The sequence below is a fragment of the Tamandua tetradactyla genome, chromosome 11, assembly GCF_023851605.1.
Source record: "Tamandua tetradactyla isolate mTamTet1 chromosome 11, mTamTet1.pri, whole genome shotgun sequence".
Classification (NCBI taxonomy): Eukaryota; Metazoa; Chordata; class Mammalia; order Pilosa; family Myrmecophagidae; genus Tamandua; species Tamandua tetradactyla.
The window spans coordinates 18,188,317-18,209,332 of record NC_135337.1 but is presented as its reverse complement, the minus strand read 5'-3'; the positions used below and the strand labels follow the sequence as shown (position 1 = coordinate 18,209,332).

General features: G+C 34.2%; 1 pseudogene; it reads left to right on the top strand.

The window, feature by feature from the left end:
- Positions 1-20,719, top strand: part of LOC143649080 (hepatoma-derived growth factor-related protein 3 pseudogene) — a 55,712-nt pseudogene extending 34,993 nt beyond the window's left edge.
- Positions 20,720-21,016: the final 297 nt, after the last annotated feature.

The following is a 21,016-nucleotide window of genomic DNA, read 5'->3' as shown; positions in this document are numbered from 1 at the left end:
ACTTCGTATGTCATTTAGTACTGCTGTTACTGTGGACCTTTTGTGATAAATTCTTTATTTTTTTTACCAGAAAATGAACATGACTTTGCTTCATCTACATTATTGAAGATGTATAATTTTACATGAGAAGTTATTTTATTCCAGCCAAATTTAAAGAAATTATAAGCTTGTATTTTGTCTTCCTTTATATTTTGTCAAGAAATAAATTGTTAGTCTAATGCTTCTTACTTTACAGTCCCTCAATTAAGTTGTGATTTTCAGTATGTGACGTTTTCAAATCTACAGTTTCCACCTCATTCATTTAAATAGTTTATAGTTATCTTCTTACTTAGTGAATAGGTATTTTTATCCCCTTTGACATTGAATTGTGGCTGTTTTATCATCTGCATGTAAAATGGAGGATATTGCCTGTTATCTGTGAATTAAACATCTTTTACATATACCCCTTGTTATCTTGACTAAATTTGATGTTAATGATATTAAGGATATTGCCTCCATTTTTAACTGTTCAATTTTTTACTTTTGTTTTTATTGTTTTTTTCAGGTTTCTTTGTTTACACTATCTGTTCTCCTCATGTGTTTGTATTTTTTATTGTTTGTCAGACATTTCTTTGATGGAATTTTTTAATGGATTAATTTGAGCACTGGGATAAAATAATCTCCAGAGATGATTATTTATATCTGCTTCTTCCCAGGTATTGGGATGTTGGCTGTATGCATTCATATAAATTAAAGATAAGGAATTTGGGGAGATCCCAAGGTGAAATGCAATTCCAGTAAAGGCCAGTCTTTATTCACTATGCGGAATAAACAATCTCATTCTGTCTTTTCCCAGATACTGAATATGCCAGTTTGCCATGTGCCTTTCCATTAGAGAGAGAAACCCTGAAAGTCATCAGCCTTCTTGAACCAAGCTCTATTTCCCTGCATGTCTTAGATTGAGCATTTCTATAGCTTTGCTTTAATTTGGAAAGTTTCACAGCTTTAGAACTGTAAACTTGCAACTTATTAAATTCCCCCTTTTAAAAGCTGCTCCATTTCCTGTATATTTCATTCTGGCAGCTAGCAAACCAAAACACTGACCAAGTAGCTTTCTTTTAGTTCACAGATTTCATCAAGCAGATACTAAACAAACAAACAAACAGACAGACAAAAAACTGGTGGAGCTTTTCTAATTTAACAGGTTCACTTTGGTTTAATATACCTAGCTAACCATAATTAAATTGTATTTCTTCATAAATTGGCTGTTGCAAAACTACATAGCTTCATTATTTACCTCTCCCTCCATATACAGGAGGAGGGATTCTGTATTCTGGGCATATAAATATTTTGGTGCATATCAAAGTGGTAAGTACGTTCCATGCCTTCAGAGGATCTGGATTTACATTCTAGAATGCAATTATCTTCATCTTCCTACTATTTTTCAAGGAATATTTGAAATATCACTTAGAAGCAAAAAACACCCATTCTTCTTTGTACCCATACCACGGGTTTGGGTACTCTTCCCATTAGCTCAATTTATAATCTGATATTTTCACAGGGAAATTTAATTGTTTATTTTTTGTTTCTCTACCCCACCACCTCCAAAGTAAAAGAGTTGAAAGATGAGATTTCTAATTATTTTGCTATCAAGGTTAAAGGCCTTTGAAATGTGATCCCAATTGAAACTAGAACAATACTTAAAATATATCCTTATATTTTAATCTTTTCCAGTTTGCGCATATAACCTAACTCTTAATTCAAAATAGCTCTCTGCTTTGAAATTAGTGAAAGGAAAATGAAATGAGGTAGAAGTAGAATCATTAGCAGGAATGCAAATAGAAAACGTATTTATTGGCTAGATGCTCGCATTAACAATAGAACTTTGAAGTAAGAAGTAGAAGAAAGAAATATAAGAAAGAATCTAAAAATTCAGGCAGTGAAAGAGATATTGTGCCTTTTCTGGTTCAAGAATTGTGGTGAAAATGGAGGCAGAAGTAGGAGTGTCCGGTATAGGATACATGCCTCTCTCCATTCTCTTGTCATTGGCTGGGGGCAAGTTTCACTATAATTGAGGTGAACACAGATGAGAAATTTCTGCACTATTGTTCCATAATTTAATAGAGGAAAAATGGCATTTTAATATTAATATTAAAATATTAATTATTAATGTGGAATGACTTTTTCATAACTGTCTCAAATTACTATCATACCAAGGATAGCCACACATTTAAAGAGTCTTCTGGCATTACCCCCAAATTCTCCAGTGTCCTGAATTACACCCAACATTTTCCCAAACACTCACAAATGAGGATGTAGGAAATAGCTAAATGAAAGCCAACAGCAAAGCGATAGGGCCTGCAAGTATAGGATTGAGGTGGATAACCTCTGCCAGAAGACAGAAAGAAGTGATCATTTAAAGAACACTGAGAGATGAATTACTTCCCACAGTATTAGTGATAGCTAAGAAAAGGCCAAATCAACTAGGGATTGCATCAGGCACAGATAAAGGTACAAGTCCACATACTGCGGCATTCAAATATGCAGCAAGGAATGCCTGCAAAGGACTCATGCCTGAGACCATGTATGTCAATAGTTTCCAATTCACAGAGCATATCAGACCACTGACTCCACAGCAGAGATTAGACAAGATGAAGACTACGTGGGTTTGAGGTTCTTATGCCTTCTGCTATCATCAGGTCATAGATATTAATCTCTGCATAAAATGAGACAGCACCTTGTAGAGGAACAGAGAAATGGGATCAGAGGATTTCCGGGAAGATGGCAAAGAAGATCTGGGACTCAGTCCATCCACCAGAACAACTATTAAATAGGCAGGAACTGTCTGCAACAGCTATTTTGTAACTCCATAGGCCTGGAGAACATTGTACGGCATCCTGGGAGAAGCAAGCAGAAAAGGTTGATAAATTACAGTAAAGGATATTTAATTATTCTCTCTGTAGAGAGAGAGACACAGAAAGAATGCAGAAACAACTAGCATCCATACTTTCCTCTTGCTGAAGGTCTTCATGGGGCCCAGTCCCTCATTACCTCCCTGGTAACTGAAAGGATGTAAAAATCTTCTTCCCTGAGACCAAGGGTGGGCAGGATGAATCAACTATTACATCATTTGATTAATGACTTCAGATCCCTAGGGACCTAGCTCTGAGAGCAACAGTTGTTTTAACCCAATGGACAATGCCAACAGTAGCCATCCTCTCAACCCACCCCAGAGAAAGGCCACAGTGTACGAAACTTAAAGATGTTATACTTCTTCAGGGCTGTGGGGGGCAATTAGATGAAGGGATGGATTTGCTGGGCAGACCAAGAAAACTCAGCTATTTGGAGACATGGAAGTAGCTCCTGGTACCCTCCAGACGCTTCCAAGGACACTTTTGAGCTACTCTGTGCCCATGTTATGGATCCCTGCTGCTATTTTTGCTGGGAAAGACTGACTTTAGAAAGTCTTCTCCAATGTGCCCTTCCTCCCAGAATTTTCCCTCCAGATAAAAGCAGTTTAAGACAATAAAAGGACTTTAAAGAAAACTGAAGAGGCAAACATCTGAGGCAACTGGCTTTCTGGCTTCAAACACCAGAAGAGGGAGGTCTGTCTTCTGGAAAACAGAGGGAACCAAACCCTTATAAACAGGGTAACTCCAAAAACAGCTAACAAGGGCATCCCAGGATAGGACATAGACTACAAGAGATAAGAAGAACACTGCATTCTGCATTCACCTTGGGCAGACACTCAATTGTGAAAGAATCCAGTAGTCTTTTAAATAAATGGTGCTAGGAAAACTGGATCTTCATTTGCACACAAAAAAAGAAAGAGTACCCCTACTTCACACCTTACACAAATTAAACTCAAAATAGATCAAAGATCTAAATATTAGAGACAGAACTATAAAACGCTTAGAAGAAAACAAAGGGAAACATTTTCAGGACACTGTTAGGCAATGGGTTCTTAGACTTTATACCTAAAGTACAAACAACAAAAGAAAAAATAGATAAATGGGACCTCGTCAAAATTAAAAACTTTTCTCCTTAAAAGACTTTTAACATTAAAATAAAATGATACCCTACACCATGGGGGAAAATATTTGGGAACCACATAACTGATAAAGGTTTAGTATTCAGAATATATAAAGGAATTCTATGCGATACTATTTCTCACCCCATTAGAATGGCTGTTATTAAATATAAATAAATTAATTAAAAAGAGTTGGAAAGGACAGGGGGAAACAGGAACACTTATCCACTGCAACAGCTATGGAAGACAGTTGAGCAGTTCCTAAGAAAGCTAAGTATAGAATTACTATATGAGCCAATATTCTCACTACTATGAATATGCCCAAAGCATCAGAAAGCAGGGATTGGAACAGATATTTGCACATTGATGTTTACAATGATATGATTCACAATTGCCAAGAGATGGGATTATTTCAAGTGTTCATCATCCTATGAATGGATACACAATATGTGGTATATACACACCATGGAATATATTCCACGTGAAAAAGGAATGAAGTCCTGATTCATGTACCAGCGTGAGCGAACCTTGGAAACCACATGTTGAGTGAACTAAGCCAGACACAAAAGTACCATGATTCTATGATCTCACTGTTTTGAAACAATTGGAATAAGTATATTAATAGATTCCAGAGTCTAAAATATAGTTTAACAGGAGACAAGATGGAGACAGAGAATGGGAAGTTAAGGTTTAAAATATACAGGTTCCTATTTAGAATAAAGGAAATATTTAGGTAATGGATGGTTGTGATGCTAACACAACATTGTGAATGCAATTAATAGCATTGAAATATATATCTGAATGTGATTATAAGTAGGAAATGTTAGATTGTATATCAGACAAAAGAATTAAATATTAAAAAAAAAAGCCCAGACCTATACTACACAAACAGTGTCACAGATAGAGTAATCACAAATAAGTTTCAATGAAGTGAAAAATTATTCTCTATAAATGGAATACTTATTTGTATATGTATGTATGTGTTGTGTATGCATATCAGCTACTCTTCAGCTAGAAATCCCCTCAAAATGATAACCCACAACCACCGCAGGGAAAAAGAATAGACTGCAAAAGTATGTTTTGTTGTCAAAAATGATGAACTCTTTAGTGATATTTGTTGACCTCAATACATCCTTAGCATTTTAACAGGAAAATAGAATAATGATGAAATAATCATACTTTATGTGTTCTATTTTTTCCCTTTTGGCAATGGGACCAAAAGGCTTAAAAAAATGTATTTTTTGGAAGAAAGACTAAAAACAAGTTTTTGAGTGAATCTCAATATTTTAACGCATTTGAGATTGTTCTCATTAAACAGATCATTGCATCATGGCTGTGCATGATCATTTTTCTAAAAAAATTATTTTTAAGAAATTTGATAAGAATTTAACTATCATAAAATATTTGCATTTATCTTATTATTTGTTACTTTGGATGGCTGACATATTGCAATAAATCAGTAACTATGTAGGTCTAAAATTTCTTATGTTCTGATACATATACATAATTTAGTATATTTTGATTTTGTTAGCATATTTGAATTATGCATTAAAATCTTGATTGGACTTTTTATTAAAATAAGAACAGAATTATTTATAAGGATGTCTAAAAATGCCATTCAGTAAATATGATCACTGATGTTTAGGAAGGAAAAGAAGAATGTTTTAAATAAATCCAAAATACAGAAAATTATAAATGCATTTTTCAAAAGCAATGTTACTAATCTAAGCTTCAATTTCACACTTTTTACCTCTTATTCTTTTACTTTTCATTAAGAATACAGCGTTAACTTCAGAAGATGAGAGTTATTCCAAATATAATATATATAACTCTATTTTATTATTCTATTTTTATTATGCAAAATCCAAACATCTTGGAAAATAAGGAGAAAATAAGAGTTCTGAAATCAAAAGATGAGAGTAAAAAGTGTTAACTGACAAAATTTTGAATTACATATCCCAAGCCTTAATTTTGACCTAAAGCAATTTGTTTTAGCTACCCAATCAAGATTTTTATCCTAGAAATAATAGTAGAAATAATCTGAGATGCACAGTAACTATTCATCAGAGTATTATTTATGAGATTAAAAATTCTGGAAGAAAAATTCTTATAGTCAATGACATGGAAATGTTTCAATAAGGGCTGCATAATGACACATTTAAAAGAATTCAAGTTTGGTTAAAAATTTATATGAAACTTAACCCCACAAAGGATAGGTCAAGTCTACTTAAAATTTAGGCCTAAGGGTCACCCCAAGAGAGCCTCTTTTGTTGCTCAGATGTGGCCTCTCTCTCCAGCCAACACAACAGCAAACTCACCACCCTCCCCTTGTCTATGTGGAACATGACAGCCAGGGGTGTGGACCTTCCTGACAATGTGGAACAGAAATCCTGGAATCCTGGAATGAGCTGAGACTCAGCATCAAGGGATTGAGAAAACCTTCTCCACCAAAAGGGGGAAGAGTGAAATGAGACAACGTGTCAATGGGTGAAAGATTCCAAACAGATTCGAGAGGTTATCCTGGAGGTTATTCTTATGCATTAAGTAGATATCACCTTGTTATTCAAGATGTAGTGGAGAGGCTGGAGGGAACTGCCTGAAAATGTAGAGCTGTGTTCCAGTAGCCATGTTTCTTGATGATGATTGAATAATGATAAAGCTTTCACAATGTGACTGTGTGATTGGGAAACTGTGTGATTGTGAAAAACTTGTGTCTGATGCTCCTTTTATCTACTATGCCTACAGACGAGTAGAACACACGGAATAAAAATAAATAATAGAGGGAATAAATTTTAAAATAAATTTAGTTTGAAATGCTAGTGATCAATGAAAGTGAGGGGTAAGGGTTATGGTATGTATAATCTTTTTTTTTTCCCTCTGTTATCATTTTATTTCTTTTTCTGTTGTCTTTTTCTGAATTGATGCAAACGTTCTAAGAAATGATGAATATGCAACTATGTGATGATATTGAGAATTACTGATTATATATGTAGAATGGAATGATATGTTAAATGTTTTGTTTATTTGTTCTTAATTTTATTTTTAATTAGTAAATAAGTAAATTTAAAAAAATTATAAAAGTCAAAAAAATTTATGTAAAGAAAATACTGAAGGCATAAAAGATAAAAATGCAAAGATACAAAACAAGTCAGCTTGGTATCAATTACATATACATTTGTTTCTAAAAAAGTATAAGGGTACAAATAAACATATATATATATATTGAAAATAAATTTTAGAAACAAATATACAAAATGTTAGTAGCAGAGTCAAGGTTGATTTTCAAATTAATATTTTTGTTTGGTTTGCATGGGCAGGCAGTGAAAAAAGAATCAATTAATATTTTTAAACTACAAATATAATATTTGCCAATGGTAGCTGGTGGAGGAATCTACAATGATCCTAAACTTCCCCTATCCTCTCTACTTCTGTAGCTTAATTTAAAATCTCTCTTGACAAAGAAGCATCAAAAATGCTCAGAGGTTCAAATTTAAGTAATGTATGATCATACTATTACCCTACAGAATGAGGAGAAACGCAGTGTTAAAACATGGTAATAAGAAGATAACTTAGGTAGAATGAAGTTTTGATTTGAATATGAGAATTTCATTGCTTGGAGTCAATATTTGGAAAAAAAAAAAAACATAAGGTTAACTTGCCAGAGCATTACTAATGAAAAATTTATAAAAGAGCACTCATATTAAAGAATAAACTTGCCCACTCAAAAAAACTTTGCCTTGGCGCTAAGAAATGATTCTGAAAATATAAGGCTTTCTAACTTTGTAATCAGTGGTGTACATAGGACCAGAAACTGGAACGGAATGCTGTTTGCTGTACATAGTGACACACAATTGAAAAAAGCTGGTCCACTAAATTGTCCTAGAGTGGTTTTAGATAGATTTAGCTCCATAAGCATGGCTTATGTTTTTGAGCAACTTCTTTTGATTGATAATAAATGTTCAACCTAGCTGAAAAATATTCAAAACACCTATGACAATTATGCTCAAAGTACTAAAAGAAACCATATTTAAAGATTTAAAAGAGAGCTTGATGACAGTGAATCATGAAATAGAGAATAAATAAAGAGATGAAAATATTTTTTTTTAAAGACCTAAATGAAAATTCTGGAGTTGAAAAGTAAAATTGAAATGAAAAAACCTATTATAAGGGATCAAGAGCAGATTTGAACTAGCAGAAAAAAGAATTACTGACCCCGAATATAGATCAAAGAGATTATCCAATCTGAAGAACAAGGGATAAAAAGAAAAAATGAAGATAAATAAACTGTGCCTCAGAGACAGGTGGGGCACTATTAAGCATGTAACACACACATAATGGATATATCTGTAGGAGAAAAAATTGAGGATGAGAAAAGTATTTCAAGAAATAATGGCCAAAACATCCTAACTTTTATGAGAAACTTCAATCTTCATGTGTAGTTTTGAAACTACTATGCAACCCAGCAAAGCCATGTTTTAATACTATTCCGATCTTGTGGGGACAGCCATTTATTTTATTCCTGATTCAACATTATACGGTGGAAACATTTAATTAGATTATCTCCAGGGAGATATGGCCTGCCCAATTGTGGGTGTGGCTTTTTCTTTGGAATGGAGATGACTCCACCCATCTCTAGGTCTTGATTAGGTTCCTGGAGTCCTTTAAAAGAGGTAGCATTTTGAAGAAATCTCAGAGTCAATGCAGATGCTTGGAGAACAGTTGCTCTAAAGCTGACGGAGCCAACATGAGACACAGACATTTGGAGATGTGGTACCCAGCAGACATTGCCATGTGTTTTCCCATGAGATGCTTAACAAGCCAGAACCCAAAGTTATGTCCTGGTGGAGCTAAGTGAAGGTCCACAGATGCCAAGTGAGGAACCCCCACAGGAAACAGAGGCTGAAAACAATAGAGCCCAGGAGCAAGGGACCAGTACATACCAGCCATGTGACTTTGCAGCTGACAGAGGTGTTCCAGATGGCATCAGCCTTTCTTAGTGAAAGTAACCTCTTATTGGTGCCTTAGTTTGGACATTTTCTTGGCACTAGAACTGTGAACTTGTAACTTATTAAATTCCCTTTTTAAAAGCTGTTTCCTTTCTGGTATATTGCATTCTGGCAACTTAACAAACTAATACAGTATGTATTTAAGAAATTCAGTGAATTCTGCATAGGCTAAACATAAGACATTCACAACTAGATGCATTGCAGTAAACTGTTGAAGGTCAAAGACAAAGAGAAAATTTTGAAAGCAGCAAGAGAAAAACGACATCACATGGAGGGAACTGTAATAACATCAACAACAGACTTTATGTCCTTTAGGTCTACTACTTTGGTAAATAGTAGAGCGAGGGTATGGATTTTGTGGTCCCTCATTTAGGATAGATAAATCTCACTTTTCTAAATATCAATCATTATCAAAAAGTGTATCAGTTTCTGTGTGCTCTAGAACCAAGTGCATATATGAAGAATTGCTACTGTGGAGTTAGATATGAGCCAAAACTTTTAATAAAATAAAATAGTCTAAGGTGTAAGTGACTGTACCATGTTTGGTAATCTAAAGAAATAAGGGCAAAGGAGTGGATGGAACACCTGAAATGATTTAAAAATAGGAATGATGGCCCACAGCTGGCTATATTTTACTGAAATCACAATGCATGAGTATGCTGGCTTATTTCAATGAAGAGATTTGGAGGGGTGGCCCTGATCTGATTCTTTATTACTAGTAAATAAATGTGAATTTACTTTAAAGACTGGGGAATCAGAACAGAGTAGTGAAGACGAGGAAGGAAAAAATAAATCTTATTTTCAAAAGGTTAGTATGTGCAATGTTATTAAATATCATGCACAATTTAAAAATGTGAGAATTGAAAAATAAAAATTGGATATGACAGAGTAACTATCAAGAAGGCTGTCAATGTGTTAAGGACTTAATTCAGATTTTAGGAGGAAAGGGTTGGTAGCATAGTCAGCAAACGTAGGCCAAGAATATGTAGATGTCTGTCTCAAGAAATTTGTTGGAAGCCTAAGCAAATTTTAAAAGGCCTAATGGAGAAAGCTTTATGCTTGTACAAGTACTAAAGGAGATCTTAAAAATGTGAGAGAGTGTGGAATAATTTGATAGAACTAATGAAAGAAATAGGAGAGATTTAAACAGGAGCACAGGTGCAAGGAATAACCAAGTACAACGTCAGGATACTTTCAGTCCTATGAAAAGAAAAGGAAAGCAGTGGAATTTTGTCATTGAAATTATTAAGGAAAGAAAGAGGCAAAAAAAAAAACTTATTTATTATAGGAAGTGTTACACACTGTTCTTTCAAATAATAGTGATCAACTATGCATTAATCTAAAATATTTTTGGATTTTATGGAAATGCATTTCTTGAGAGTTAATGTCTAGGATATTTATAATCATTTTAATACCTCCCCAAAGGTTCAGTAATTAGTGAACATTTTCCTCTATATAATACTATTATTTCACTGTACCTAGGCCAGCGGAAATTTATTTAGCATCTGCAGAAGAAAAACCACAAATTGTATTATTTGGCCTTGAAATTTTAAAGTATATCTTTAGAATGGACTTGTGGTTTTTGAAGTTGCGATGGGTAAGCAGGTAGCAGAGTTCTGTCAAATCAAAATCATCCCAGAGACATATCCTCTCTATGACACATGCAAATTTGAAGTGCCAGATTTGGGTCTTGAAAATTGAGGAATGCACTTTGCATTTTCACCATCTCATTATTTTGACAGTATGTCTGAAAAGACCGGGATGTACCAGCTGTAACAGGAGTTGTGAATGTTGGCAATGTAAGCATCCAAACACATAACTCCAGAAAACTTTTTTGGATTACAGTATTCTGAGAACACCAGCAGGTTATGACTCATTAATTAGACATTTTTCCTATAAGTAGAAAAAATGGGACACCGAGATGACATTGCTATTTTCTGTGGCTCTCTTTGTAAGCCTTATGGCTACTCATAGTTAATTTTTTTTATGTATACGTATATCCATATATCCCTATCTATATGTATGTCCATCATAAATATCTATATATTCATATATATGCAGGTAACCACTAGACTGAATCTTACAATGAATAATTGAGCTCATGTGAGCATACTGCAACTGCGAGTTCACCCTAGAGTAACTGATATTTTGCTTCAATTTTTATGCTAAAAGCAGTGCACGGCCTCCTAAAACTGTAGAGTAATTAATTTCCTTTGGTTTCTTCTCATCCTCATTTCTTCTGCTCACCTTTTCTGGATTCTTCTTGACTGTTCTTCAGGCACCAGTGGTCTATTGTCAGTTTTTCCTCTCCTCTCCCTCCGAGATTACTTCATTCAAGCTGGTTTTTTATAGTCAGTTCTCTTCATTTCCAGATACCTCCTTCTCCACATCTATACAAAGTTTTAATCCTTTTTCGCAACTAAAAATAAGTTTAATTTGATTAAACACATATATACATTAAATATAAAGAAGACCAGCCCCACATAGTTTAGTAAGGCCAACCACACTGAATTCATGACAGTGAAGAAGTCTGTAGTAATGGAAAGAATGAATACCGTTATGGAAATGTTTCTGTTCCTAAACCAGAGAAGCCGTGGAGACAGAAGGAGCTGTGTCTGAGCAGAGTGTGGGAAGGGGCCTGTATTTCACCTATCATCCCTGTACGTCATTACCTAGATTGTATATGAGCAAAACATTCCCTGGGCAAAGGGCTGCAATCCCAGGAATGGAATTTCAATCCATTCCCATTCACTCAATTTCTGACTGCATTTCTTGGCATACTCTCTTGGAAAAGCCTCTGGATGGTTTGTAAGCACCTACTCTTTTGTGAAGTCTTTTCTCCCCTCTTCCACTCTTCCCCAAGGATAGGATCATATGCTTCTTCTCAGTTTCAGCCCAGCCCTTCCCAGGGTGTGCAGACCACAGAGTCACACTCTTTAAAGACCCGGTACATAAAGGCGGGACTGTTATCTGAGTGCTACACTTACAACTATTTTATTGTTTTTATAAAGCTGCAGAAAATAGCTCTAGCTTAAAGTGAACAATGAAAAGTCTGTAAATAATTCTTCAAGGTTTGTCTGGGGGGTTACTTAGGTTTTTGGCTTGTTCATTTGAATTTCACCTGTCTTTAACCTTTCTTTTCAGCAGCGAAAATTAAAATACACTGTTTTCATCTGAACATCTTTCTCTACAAATACACAAGGGAAGAAGAGATAACATATAGCTTTCTAATAAACAGTATATATGTTTCTATCTTGTGGAATAGCTTATACATAACATATGGTATGTCTTAAGATGCTATAAGGAAATAGGAAAAGCCTTGTTTAATAGAACTGCAAAACTCAGTGCTCTATACAAACTATTTTTTTCTTTTAATTGTTCTTATTTATATCAAAACTCAAGCAAAGTGTTCACTGAACTAGGTACGATCCCTGTCAAAATACTTGCTTATCCTTAATTTTGAAAATAAATTATCATATTTTCTTTACGCATCAATTGTATAGAAAAGAATACGGCATTCCTGAAGAACAGAAGAAAGAAATTAGAGATACACTGTTTTAAATATTTGGAGTAGCATCTGGAATAAATTCAGGCTTGATCATTCTTCATACTTTTTAAATTTTCATGGTGAAGCTTACAAAAGTTTAACAGTAAATTTTATCTTTGAAAAAAACCAAGGTTAATAATCGATTGAAAGAAAATGATTAAATAAGATTTAAGGCTTTCTGGAAACTTTACAATGGGTAAAAATTTAAAATTTATTTGTATTTATTTTAAGATGTAATATAATTCTAAACAAATTTTAATGGTCTCATCACAGTTTTTTCATTATCAAGACATAGTTATGTTAACCATATAATTTTACATGATAGAGAAAATATAGCTTCTGGCTTTAGACTCAGATAGATTTGGATTCAAGTCAAAGTTCCACCATCAACTGACTATGTGAATTTGAACAATTAACTTTCCTGCACCTTAATTTCATCAAGTATAAAGTCGAGTTAATAGTATTGATTTCATTATTTTGAATAAGTGTTAACTGAAATAAGGTAGGTAAAATATATTGAATCTTTCCTGGAAGAATAGTAAGGACTCAGTAAATTACAGCTGTAATTATTATTAATTGTTACAGCATATTGGGAAAATGCTCTTGAGCCACAAAACAAAACTGAAAGAAAATGAAGTCAATAGGAAAGATAAAAGTTATTAGATCTGTTTGAAATATTTTGACACATCATCTAGAAAATAAAACTGGGCTTTTGACCTACATTTTTTTCCATGATAAACATGGAGCTGGAGCTTGGTAAGTATAAAGAAATATTAAAAAATAAAAATGAGAGAGGGGAAAATGGACCAATACAGAAATATGAAATAGATTGAATCTAAAAGGGAATGCAAGTGTGATAGAAAAAATGAGCTGATATAGTAAGAAAGGAACAGCAGATATTGCTTTCTTAATTTGTAAAAAGTGAACATTTAAAAAATGCAACTGGGATCTTTAGTGTGAGTTAAATTGAAAAGAAAATAGATCAACTAGAGTTTTTATGTGATCTTGGGCTCCAGGAAATTAAGGTAAAGTGAATATTCACTCAATTGGTTAGTCATCATTGAAGCAGGTTAAAGAAGAGGAAGGAGAAAGAAAAGGAGGGCTATAGGGATGTAGGACACATAAGGCAATAGTGGGAACCTACATTGTCTCAGACACTGTTCTAGGTATTTTTGAATAGGTTATGTCATTTCAGTGTCATAGCTACTCTAACAGTTTAACTCCTCACCTTAGCAGATTTTTAAAAATCAGGTGGTCATAAATATTGAGTTACTTGCTCAATGTCACACATCTAATGAGTTGAGGAGCCAAAAGGGGAGTCAGACACTTCTAATACATTTTCCTATTGTAATATTTATCAAACTGTGTCTTATTATTTCCTTGAAATCTGCTAAGGATTAGTGATGATTAAAATCCAAAGTGAGGTATTGTTTGTGGAAAACAAAGCAAACTACCAATTCCCCAATTTTTGCATGATATTTTTCTCACTCCACACTAAAAAAAATTTGCTGTTTTTTTCCCCTCAGTTAAAAGAAAAAAAAAAAAAAAGGAAAATGCTCAAAAACACCTTCACATTGCTGAGGCCCTTATTTAAAAAGTTTGTTTCTCTTGGGCAAACAGGCACTATGGTTAATTTCAACCGCTGGCAATAAACACCTCGAATGTGAGGGCTATGAAGCAGCAGTCAAGAAACCCTCTTGGGTGACAGAACCTGTGGTACCACCAAGTTGCTGAAGACACAGATATGGAGAAAGTAAAACAGAATCCCATGGATTAAAGATGCAATTCATGGGAGCAAACTTTATAGCCTGTTTTACTAGATGTGATTTTAGTAAATATGTCATGGAGTTTTAAAGCAAGCCATTAAATGGTCTTCATTCCTGTATCGATGTGTCACTGGATTACGAGAAAATCATAAATATATTCAGCCATAAATTCTCAGAATGTTCTACTGTGACAGGAAGACTCTTTTCCCTTGATGTTTCCACTATTGTTTCTCTTTTAAAAACCCAAAGAGACTTTGCAATACAAACACTAGATTGTTTCAGATATGGTAATGCTGCCTTTCAAAACGTTTCATTTTGTATGTACTCAGAAATCTTAACAATCAAACACATCCAAGCTCCTTTTTACCTACTCCCACAACGATTCTTTAAAATGTTTAGTGGTTTCTGGGCAAGGTAATATAGCTGCTTTGCGTCATAGCCTTAGGCTGTGAATGCTCTGTGTCCTCCAATATTATCCTTGCAAAATGTTCAGACTGCTTCAGTGCTTTGTGAGGGGCAGCTCTATTCTCACATTCAGATAAAACCATATCAGTGTCCCCAATAATTAGCAATCCGTCAATTTTTATACAGCACATTGCCTGTGACAAGTATGGCAAGCAAGCCTTATTTGGGGTTAAGTTCAAATACTTCTGCTGAAGCTTTTCCAAGGTCTGTAATGGGTAAGAATTCTAAAACCAAAATTTCTCAGACTATTTAGAATACCAGGTTTGCAATGTACACCTTAGGATAAACATGTAAATTAGAGTTAGAAGGGCTGTCCTTTACCTTAGGTGCACATATGATGATAATGATGATAATACTAAAGATTTATTCTTTACTACCAGACCCTGTGCTGTGAATGTTTGATGAGGTATATTATTCAGACCTTGAACAAACTCCCAGCTGCACTTGATTTGACCAGTGGAAATCATCTCATCTGAGTATGACCATTAGATTTTTTTCTTTTGGAAATTTGCAGCAAGGTTGGAACGAATTGCATAAACAGAAGACTAGTAGAATTACCACCTGAGAACCTCTGGTTGCAGATTTCCCAAGTGTGAGCAAAAGAATAAAATCATAAATGCTGGGAGAAACTAATAAAGCACAGATGCAGAAGAGAAGCAGAAATAGAATTCATTGAGAGAAAACGGTCTGGTCTGGGGTTCTGATTTTCTAATTCCTGTCAATTTTGAGGCTCTGTTGTATTTGAGTTACGGGAGATATTTTAGCATTCATTTGCCTCCCTTATATTAGCTTGAATTCTGCTACCTGCAATCCACAACACCTTAACTAAGCTAATGTTTTGGTTACCTGCTGTCATGGTTAGGGACAGGTGTCAACTTGGCCAAGTTGTGGTACCTGTTCATCTGATTGGGCAAGCGTTGGCCTGTCTGTTGCAATGAGGACATTTCATAGGATTAGGTCATGATCACGTCAGCTACATCCACAGCTGATTCCATTTGTAATCAGCCAAAGGGGAGTGTCTTCTGCAATTAGTGATGCTAAATGCAATCATGGGAAGCCTTTTAAGGAGGACTCAAAGGAGACAGGTTGCATTCCTGCTTTGGATGATGAGCCTCTCCTGTGGAGTTCATCCAGGCCATCCATTGGAGTCATTGGCTTCGCAGCCTGCCCTGTGGATTTTGGACTCTGCATTCCTGTGGTCACGTGAGACACTTTCATAAATTTTATATTTGCAAGTGTTCCCTGTTGATTCTGTTTCTCTGGAGAACCCTAACTAATACACCTGCTTAAAATAAATGGCCACAGAATCAACACTGCTCCCATTATTCCAGATTATTTAGCCTTGTGCTGCAAAGTAGATTCCAATAAAACAGTTTAACCAAGAACTATAATAAAAACAACAGCAACACCAGAATTGAATATTTGAAATAAATGGACTCATGATGAACATACATAGAATATATTCATCCTTCATCCGGCAATGCATTTGGATGTTAAATAAATGACGTGTGTATTAGTCTTCTATATTGTCCAAAGTAGAGATTAAATCATAATGACAGTTTCATCCGTACTTACCCTAGTCAGATAGTTGTGCAGAGTCTTCTCAAGGATTTCCTGAAGGGACTAAGGAGGTAAAGGAGACTCTCATGGGTAAAACCCTTTTGTTAATATAAGAGTTAAAACACACACACATATAAAGCTCACATATAAACATGCTTGAAGATGATATGTGAAAAAAGATTTCATTGCTTAAAAAAAAGTTAAAAAATCACTGACCTAGTGAGTGCACAAATGTTTTCTGTTTTTAACCTTCTATAATATCAAAAGCCTAGTTAAAAGCGAGGGAGTGTTATATAAGCCGTGCGACTGGGAAGACAAGTTTTAAGAAACAAACCAGAGACTGATCCCTTCCAGAGGGAATATTTTAAACCTAAATCCCTTTGCTTCATCCATGAATAGGCTTTTGAAATGAGCAACCAGGAATCTGGAAAGAGCTGTAGGGCTTCTTCAGGTCTCCAGAAAGTATGAATTGTATGAGACTGGTAACCAAGAACAGTTCTGAAAATAAAAATGCTGTTTCTTTTCGCTTCATACATTTTTCTTCCAACTAAGACCCGGAGTTGTTTCCTGGTCATGAAAGTATATAATTAACTTTTATTTTTTAAACTTAAAAAAAATGTAAATAGAATAATAAAAGAAAATAAAAGTAGCTGCAAAGACTGTATTTCAGTTAAGGTAGCAAGTGCTTCTACAAAATTACCAGAAGTTAAAGAAATAGAAGCAACTTTTTTCTCCTTTAAGCTTTATAATAATAAAGATAGCTAACACAACTAGAACACTGGAACAGATCATAAAGAAAACTAGTATTTTCAAGAGCAAATAAAAAATGAAAGATAATATGATGTGTATGTACATATGTCCCTTCAATGAATAAAAATATGCAAAACCAAACACAGAGATAGAATAGCCCTTGATACACAAGAAGTCATGACCCAATTCTATTGAATATATTAATTAGTATAGATTTATGTGTGCTCACAGTAGAGCAATTTATTTCTTTGCAAACATTTTTGTCCAAAGTATCAATTAGTTACTCATTTGAATACTGTTCTGTGGCAACAGGCAGTATTAATTAGCTGGTCCTTCTAACCAATGATACCTGACATTTATTGATAAATTATTTCCCTTCATCCTTGGAACAAACTTTACTTTTATCTCCATTTTAGAGATGAGCAAATCAAGGTTTAGAGGTTTTAAGTTGATTACTGGTTTCAAGTCAAGAATTTCTACAAAAATTTCTTACGAAAAGCAATCTAGAGGGCGGGCAACAGTGGCTTAGGGGCAGAAATCTCTCCTGCTATGCCAGAGACCCAGGTTCGATGCTGGAACCTGCCCATGCCAAAAGGAAAATAAAAAACGAATCTAGATATTTATTCTTTCACCACCAATAAGTTGGATTGGTTATAGATAAATGGTTTATGCAATAAATGGTGTAACATGCACTGCTAATTTCTATGTTGAAAAACCTGCATAATCAGAGTAGAAAAATCTTAATTAATTTAGAGGACAAAAATAAAAAATAAATTGAACATTCTGCTGTACTGTATATTGAAATATTTTCATTATATTACTTCCAGTTATAAAGATATTTACTATAGTAATTTAGGCCAACATTAAATAAATAACAGTAGAATATATGGCATTGGAAATGGTGCTCATGAAGAGTAATATAATTAGGAAATGAGACATTTAATGGTTTTTCTGGTCTTTTCTTTTTGCCTCATTTTTCTCTTTCCTCAGTCTCTTCCATGTAATCTCCCAATATACCAATGTATCCCACTGATCTTTCCTATCTTAATAACCCATATAGCAACTCTTTGTATATCCTTATGAATTTGTCTATTCTGGTTGCTCAAAAACAATGTCTGGTGCTACAGCTTAAAAAGATAGAAGAGAGAGCTGGAATTGAAGGAAATAATATTATATTGTTCTTATAAAGACATTTTAAAGATGCATTTATGAAAATGTCTTCCAAAATGCAATTAATCTGAAAACTATAAATATGTTCTACTTAAAATAAGTGTACATTGAAAAAGAATGTTGTAAAAAATTAAAAATAATTTTATTAGTATCATTTTCAAGCATAAATTTTTAGTATACCTTTCATTCCTACTCTCTCTATGCTCCCTAGTTTTCAGCAGCTAGCTGGGATACATAAATTGAATATTCCTTTGCAGTCCTTCATGAAGAAGAAATAAAAACTAGTCAACTGAAACCAAATTGCTAGATGAAACAAGAAAATTCAGAGAAATGGTCATTCAATTAATGGGTCAGACAGCAAATTAGTACAAATTGGCCATTTATTTAACTAACTTGGCAAAAATGAACTTGGATCAATGAATTTGGCCTAACAATCCCATGAACATAAACTCTTAACATTTAAGTGGAAAAAAATTAATAGGGTTGCAGAAGATTACCATAAAATGATAATATAGTCCATAAAAATTATATAGCTGTTATAAACTTGTATCACTTAAAACAAAGAGGTGGATTTGTTCCACATTCCACATTCCACAAACTGAAACAACTACTAAAAGTTGATGATTAATTTAAAAAATACTCAATCAGACACTTGTAGACAAAATGCCAAAATGTCTGTAAAAACACAGAGGATCTAAATAATATGGTTAGTAAAATTAATCTGAAATATAATTTAGAACTTTTCATCCAAAAATGTGACATATTAGAACATTTATAAAATCAAAGCAAGGCATAGATCACAAAATAAGAAATATTATCTAAATGATATATTATTTGACTAAAATGCAATAAAATAAGAAAGCAGCTATTATAAAAAGTCTAAATAACCAATGGATCGATAGAAAATTACACTAGACTCTTTAAAGTATTTAAAAATGAAGACAAGGACAACATATAGTCTTGGATAATACAACATAGATGGTGTTCAATGGAAATTTTATAATTTTAAGTTTTTTAATCCATTTATTTAAAAAGGAATACATTTTAAAATGAGCCATGTGTTTAAATCAATAAGCTATAAAATAACAGCATGTTATTCGTTTGCAAATAAAAGACAATAAGAAAAATTGCTAAAATGAAATAAAATGTAGATAAAAATATCTGGATAGTTTTGGTAAACCATGAATAAAATAGAGCACTCTACAGTAAGAGGGATAAATAACAAATGGAGAAGGGAAAAATAATGTTATTAGTAATATTCTCACATATAAGGTGAAGGATTAACGTTCATAATAAAGAAAACAAGCTGACGCAGTAAAGAAAAATCAGTGTCATAGTCAAAAAGGTGCAAAGAAAAGCTACATGGGTTTAAAAACTTCTGAAAATAGGAGCTCTTGAAGATTGCTTGTAGAAGAGTAAATTTTTGGTAAAACCATTTTGGAGAGCTATTTTGCAATTGTGCATTTTTAAAATTCCAATTAGAAATAGATATTAGAGAAAACTGACAAATTTAAAAAAGGAAATACACATAACAGTACTAATTTAAACTTTTTTAGCAATCACAAAAACTTTAAAGGGATCTGCATATCCATTACCTGGGACTTATAAATGTTAGCTATCCGTTTAATGGAACATCCTTTACTGGTTAAAATGAATGAACAGATAGATTCATTCTGGATAGTTTTTCAAAATTAATGTTGCTGAATGAGAAAATATTTTCAAAAACTATCATTTTAAAATATTTAATTAAAAATGTAAGCATTTTTACATGGCCTCCGGCATCGTCGCTGCCACGGAGAACCACCCGGCAGAGCGGTGGCCAGGGCCGCGTAGCCGCGGTCCCGCGAGTAGGAGGCGGGCGACCCGTTCTGCGCAAGGATGAAGGAAGGGCTTCCCGCCCCGGCTGGCCGGGATTGACGAACTCCCGGAAGGAGCTGTGAAGCCTCCAGCAAATGAATATCCTATCTTCTTTTTTGGCACCCACGAAACTGCATTTCTGGGTACCAAAGACCTCTTCCCATATAAGGAATACAAAGACAAGTTTGGAAAATCAAACAAATGGAAAGGATTTAATGAAGGATTGTGGGAATTATTAAATAACCCAGGAGTAAAGTTTACTGGATCCCAGGCAATTCAGCAACAGAGCAAAACAGCAGTTCAGAAACTGAGGGAGAAGGTGGAAATACTGCAGATGCAAGCAGTGAGGAAGAAGGTGATAGAGTAGAAGAAGATGAAAAAGGCAAAAGAAAGAATGAAACATCAGGCTCAAAACGGAAAAAATCATACATTTCCAAGAAATCCTCTAAACAATTCCGGAAACCTCCGGGAGATGAAGATGGACAAGAAATGCAAAGAACAAAACAAAAGCAGCTCTGACAGTGGAGATGCTGATAGTGACACAAGGAGCACAGGTTCAGACTTACAGAAAACTACTGAAGGGACCTAACTACTGTAATGAATCTGCATATTCAGAGAAAGCACAGAAGGTTATACATTTGGTTGTCTAATAGTCTTCCATTCGACCAACACAATAGTTATTGTTGTCATTGACAGAATCCCAGTTTGTATGTACAATTATTTACATCCCTCTGTTGTGTTTCAAAAACAAAAAGACATTTTAGCCTCTTTTAAGATTATTGGTTTAATTCATGTTATTTGTTTGCATCGAGTTGTCCTTAACCTCTAAGGATTATGAAAATTTTTGCACCGATTTCTACGTGTCCAAGATCCTTCTATCAAGGCA